This window comes from Silene latifolia, chromosome Y (genome assembly GCF_048544455.1).
Source record: "Silene latifolia isolate original U9 population chromosome Y, ASM4854445v1, whole genome shotgun sequence".
In the NCBI taxonomy this organism is placed as follows: domain Eukaryota; kingdom Viridiplantae; phylum Streptophyta; class Magnoliopsida; order Caryophyllales; family Caryophyllaceae; genus Silene; species Silene latifolia.
Genome location: NC_133538.1, coordinates 436,627,610 through 436,633,921, shown reverse-complemented (window position 1 = coordinate 436,633,921; position 6,312 = coordinate 436,627,610). Strand labels below are relative to the sequence as shown.

Below are 6,312 nucleotides of genomic sequence, written 5' to 3'. Positions count from 1 at the left end.
AGCATTATAATATATATGAACATGCCCAATTTTATGCTAAATCGCCTTTAAGGAGCCAATATCGTATATTAATCGGTTTTTACGGATTTGCGTGATTCAACCTTTTAAAATCACAATAATTACATAAAATCATATTTATGTACTAGTTAATTACCCAAACCATCTTAGGACTCAAAATTAGTCTCCACTAACATATTGACAATAATTAACTTATATTTCTTAATATTGTTAACAAAAGACTTAAAATTACAATATAAAGCCATAAACTTCAAAAAAATCATAACAATTTCAAATAAATTTGAAATTTGAAATTTTAAACTCATGAACATTTTGGAAAAATATCATGACACTCATAATGTTCAAAAACTTAGGTTAAAAGTTTCGAAATTTATTAAGAAAAACAATGTTGCGGTTGATCGGATTTATCAATTAAAACCATAAAAATATAAGAAAAATTATTTTTATCAACTTTTCAATTTAAGATCTGAAATATGTGATAAAATTCAACATGTGACATTTTTCCTTAGTCATGAAGTATGTTTTAGCAATTTATACTAATTAAAGTCACTATTTATGTGATTTTTCATCAAAAATTCATAAATCATGCATAAAGACTTAATTATAGCCAATTATTTTACACACATTTTGTAAAATTTCATGTGACAACATACTAAATTTCTATGACCAGATTCGAAATATAACTCATATTAACCTATTTGTTTTCATTTAAATTCGATTTTATCTTGAAAAATCCATATTTCGAGCATAAGAACTCATAAAATTATGAAAAATTATAGGTCATCAAAATAAAATATATGTGAAAACATATCCAAAAACCACTGGAAAAAAACGATGTTTAGCTAATTTTAGTCCAAAAACGACATTTTTATCATAAAATCAAATTTTAATGCCATTATAATATAAAATGAACAATAAAAAACCATAAATTAACCAAAATATCCTAAATATATTTTAGGACTAGAAACTTTAACATGCATAATAAATTTCGTGATTTATCATAATAAACACAAATTTATAAGTTTTGTTTGTTAATCTTATAACTCGGAAAAACAATAATCGATTTGCATGCAAACCACCTAAGGCTCTTGATAACGCTTGTTAGAAATCTATATCTCATTATACTCAACATATTCATATATGTTCAAATTTATTTAGTCATAAAATAAAACTAGATCTTATGCATGCAAACATAAACAAGATAAGAGAAGAAATCATCAATCTTACTATATGATTTCGATTTTATGGGCACCAACAAATTCACCTATTTGTTAGTTCTTGAGCTTTCCTTAAAATGGATGAACAAAAGGTCCAAATTAGAACCTCTCCCAAATGTGAATACCCAAGGAAATCTCTTAATAACTAATATTATTTGTACTAGAAATAATACTAATCTTACTAAAAATTGATACAAAAATTTTGTATTTCCTCTTGAATAATTTCGGCCAAGAGGAGAGAATGATTTGTGGTTTTTCTTTCTCTAAAATGTCTCACCAAAAATGTAGAGAATCATAATTTCTTACACTAGAAATTATGTGAAGAAGAAGTGAATAATAAAAGAAAAAACCCTTGTCTTTTCTATGTAGAAACCGGTTGGAGGGGGGAGGAGAGCCCAATGCATGGGCTAGTTTTTCTACCAAGAAAATAGAGGTATGCAAGGCTATATTAGGTAGTAATCATAGTGTTTTTCACTCAAAATAAAAAACACAATATACACCTTAAACTCCCTCCAAATTTCGGCACTTTTAACATAAAATGGATGGTCCATTTTATTTTGTCATTTGTCAATTGTAACATATGTGACATGTTACTTGACATGTGAAATTGTAATGTATTTTTAACATATTAAAAATCAACATACTCATAAAATATGTCATATACAATATCGACTAGTAATTCGTAATTACTTGTACCAAAACGGTTTACCAAATTATAAATTACAACGTCTTGTATTTATAATAAATTATTCACTCAATTTTCAATTGTTTAGTAAACAATAATTTTATCTAAGTAATAAAACAATTCGATTACATAGACCGTATCTCATTTAATCAAATTACAATAAGACACGTTAACTTTACTCACAAAATCACCCGTCAATTTTAAGCAATTTAATTAACTCGTATCGGCATACGTGATGTGACCATAATTAGAGCATATTTAGTCCCCGAATTAGCCTTGTTCCCATGCTTTTTAGTGTATATTTGGGTCATTTATTGTCTTTAGTTCTTTGTTTTGCATATTGTTTGAGGTTTTGATCCCTTGGTAGGAAAGGAGTGCAAACCTTGCATTTTCATGGCAAAATTAGGCTAAATTGATTGAATTCAATGACCAAGCATCAAGGAGAGACAAGATTAGAAGACCTTTGTACATACTATAGTAGATGGGCAATGATGAGAAAAGATCCTTGCATCCCCGAGGAAATCCTCAAGGATTTTATGAAAAAAAAGGAAGAAAAGAAGAAGGAAAGAAACTGCCTAACAATCCGTGCGTCTTCCCCTAAAGACGCCCGTCCACCACCCACAACCCGTGTGTCTTCCTCAGCTGGACGCCCGGGCAAAAGCTCCCAAAGACACCCATCTTCACCCCTGGACGCCCGGGCAGAAGCTGCCAAATCCGCCCGTCCCGTGCTAAAGACGCCCAGATTCCCAGACAGTCCCATTTCATCTTCTTCAAGCTTCAAGGAAGGATGCACATCTTTTTCTAGAGACCGGAGTCTCCCTAGAGACCGGAGTCTCCCAAAAGAGACCGGCGTTTCCTCAACAAGGGACTTAATTGTCATTTAAGCCCTTAGTTAACCCTAATTCATGCACCTAATCCCCACTATAAATACCCCATTAGTCTAATTAGAAGAGGATGTTCTTCTTAGGAATCTTTAGTGTAGTTAATATCAATCAAATCTCTCTTTAATCTTGTAATCAACATTTAATCAAGTTTTAATACAAGTTTTATTTCCTTAATCTCTCTCTTGTTCATCCTTTATTTTGGGTAATTGAAGATTATTTGGGTTATTATTGGGAGATTGACAACCTCTCAATCAAGCATCAAGTACTTCTTTTATTCTTTGCTTTATTATTGGAATCATTAGTAGGTATAATTCTCTTAATCCCTTTTTAATTATTGTTAATCACTTTCATTTATTCATCATGTTTCACTTTGTTGGTATGATTGACAACCTTGCTAGCATGTTCAACATGATAATGAGTGAGTAGTTTCCTTTGCTAGGGTTAATGGGTAATTAGGGGAAACCAACATGGGGAATGATTCATGCTTAAATTAATATGCTTTCATAGTTTATTTGCTTGCTTGTTGGGATCTCAACTTATGCACATGTTATGTTTGATGAAATGTGAGCCTATGAATGCTTGCATTTTTTACCCATCACCTATCTTTTCAATGAGACTTGTAAGACATAAACCAACTTGAGTCTCATTAGACCATGCATATTGTTGAGTAGGGAAGATTAAGTCGACTTGTAGGTGTTGTACAATCTAATCGATTCGGCTCCGGGACCCAACCTTTCCTAGGATTGGAAGATATAAACCAACTCGATCCATCACAACAATAATTGCTTGCTTATAACTTGAGAATATGTTTGTATGATCAATTCCCATGAATCCCCTATGACCCCATAACACCTTAGTGCCTTTTATCAATTGTTTACATCCCTTTTAATTCATCTTGCTTGTTTACTTTAATTGCTATTTAGTTTAGTGATCTTCTACATCAAACCTCAATTGTGACACCCCTTAGACACCACTAGTTGCAATAGAAATCTCATCTCAATTCCCGTCCCTTGGGATCCGACCTTTACTTGCCTCTTTACTAATTGTAGAGTTGTTGGTGAAGTTATAAATTGTGTTTTGGTCTAGGTGCTCCTAACGACAAGTACTGAAAAACTAAACCCACCGACCAAAAATGGCGCCGTTGCCGGGGACGGTGTTAACTTGATTTAGATTTTCTTGTATTGTTATTAGTTGTGTCTTTCTTTGCCTTGGTTAAGTAAAACTCCTCAAGGTTTGTTCTAATTGTTTTCGAGTTATTTGATATTTTGCATGTCTAGAAGGTCACAAGGTGACTTGTTACCCTTTGATCACGAAATTGAAAGGACTTTGACAACCAATAGAAGACTTGCTAGGCGAACTTTGAGAGGTATTGGTGAGGTTGTAGATATTCAACCAAATACTATTGAGTTCATCAACCCTTTTGCAAGAGAAGGTGAGGAGAACCCAACACAAAATCCAACACAAAATCAACCCACAATGCCTAAGTTTTCATCACATTCCGTACCCACCGAGGAGAACCTACCCAATGGTACTCCCACACCACAACATCTAACCGGAAATTTTATTGCCAAATCCCCATTTATCCAATTAGTCGAAAGAAGCCAATTTGGGGGGATGCCTAGTGAAGACCCTCATATGGAGACTCTTTGTGACTATTGTGATGCGATTTCTCAAACCGGTGTAACTCAAGACCAAATTCGATGGGTCTTATTTCCTTTTTCTCTAATTGGCACCGCAAAACAATGGTTGAAAGGCCTTGATAAGGCTACTCTCGGAATTGATTCTTGGAAAAAGTTGGCTCTAGCTTTCTACAAAAAGTTCTATCCACCGAAAAAGACTAACATGCTAAGAGCTCAAACTACGGGCTTTAAGCAAAGGGATGAAGAATCTTTGTATGAAGCTTGGGAGCGATTCAAAGGAATTTGTCGCTCATGTCCTGATCGAGTCCATTTCGTTTCACAAATTAAGCATATGTGGTCGTTGGTCAATGGTCGATACAAAACACAATTTATACTTCACAAACAACTCTACAATTAGTAAAGAGGCAAGTAAAGGTCGGATCCCAAGGGACGGGTATTGAAATGAGAATTCTATTGTAACTAGTAGTGTCTAAGGGGTGTCACAAATTGGGTTGATGTAGAAGGTTACTAAACTAAGGTAGCAATGAAAATAAACTAACAAGGTAAATAAAATAAGGGGTGTAAACAATTGATTAAAAGCACTAGGGTGTCATGGGTTCATAGGGGATTCATGGGATATGATCATACAAACATGTTCTCAAATTATAAGCAAGCAATTATTGTTGTGATGGATTGAGTTGGGTTATATCTTACAATCCTAGGAAAGTTTGGGTCCCGGAGCCGAATCGATTAGATTGTACAACACCTACACGTCGACTTAATCTTTCCTACTCAACACATGCATGGTCTAACAAGACTCGAGTTGGGTTATGTCTTACAAGTCAAGTTGAAAGGATAGAAGATGATAGTAAATGCAAGGATTCATAGGCTTAGCATTTCATCAAATATAACATGTGCATGTATTAAGATCAAAACAAGCAAGCAAATAAGATATGAAAGCATATTAATTTAAGCATGAATCATTCCCCATGTTGGTTTCCCCTAATCACCCATTAAACCCTAGCTAAGAGACTACTCACTCATTATCATATTGATCATGCTAGAAAGGTTGTCAATCATACTAACATAATGAAACATGATGAATAAATGAAAGTAATTAGCAATAATTAAAAAGGGATTAAGAGATTATACCTACTAATGATTCCAATAATAAAGCAAGAATAATAGAAGTACTTGAATCCTAGATTGAGAGGTTGTCAATCTCCCAATAATAACCCAAATAATCTTCAATTACCCAAAATAAAGTAAGAACAAGAGAGAGATTAAAGAACTAAAACTTGGATTAAAACTTGATTAATATTTGATTACAATATTGAAGAGAGATTTTGATTAATATTAACTACACTAATTATTGATAAGAAGAACATGCTCCTCTAATTAGACTAATGGGGTATTTATAGTGAAAATTAGGGAGGATGCATTAGGGTTAACTAAGGGCTAAACTAGTAATTACACTTTTTAAGTTGAGCAAGGAGACTCCGGTATTCTCCGAGAGAAGGGCTTCTCTAATCGTAGCTTGAAGAATGAAAACGTCTTTGCATCTTGAAATCCGTGCGGATGGGAGTCGGGACGGCCGGATCTGGGCTGGAGAATCCGAGCGGATCCTTGGGCAAGACGCTCGGATTGGCGAGGGGGAATCCGAGCGGATTCCTTTGAGGGACGCTCGGATTGGGCTTGGGCGGACGGACGGATTGTGTACAATCCGTTCGGATTGTCTGGCAGCATCTTTTCTTCTTCTTTTCTTCCCTTTTCTTCATGAATTCCTTGGGGACTTCCTTGGGGACTCAAGGATCCTTTTCTCAACATTGATCTTCTACTATGCTATGTACAAAGGCCTTCTAGTCTTGTCTCTCCTTGATGCTTGGTCA

General features: G+C 34.3%; 1 non-coding gene across 1 annotated transcript; it reads right to left on the bottom strand.

Annotated features, from left to right (window-relative positions):
* Positions 1–4,646: 4,646 nt before the first annotated feature.
* On the bottom strand, positions 4,647–4,750 carry LOC141636249 (small nucleolar RNA R71). Its single transcript, XR_012540874.1, has one exon. It is a non-coding gene; the product is annotated as a small nucleolar RNA R71 (small nucleolar RNA).
* Between the last annotated feature and the right edge of the window lie 1,562 nt (positions 4,751–6,312).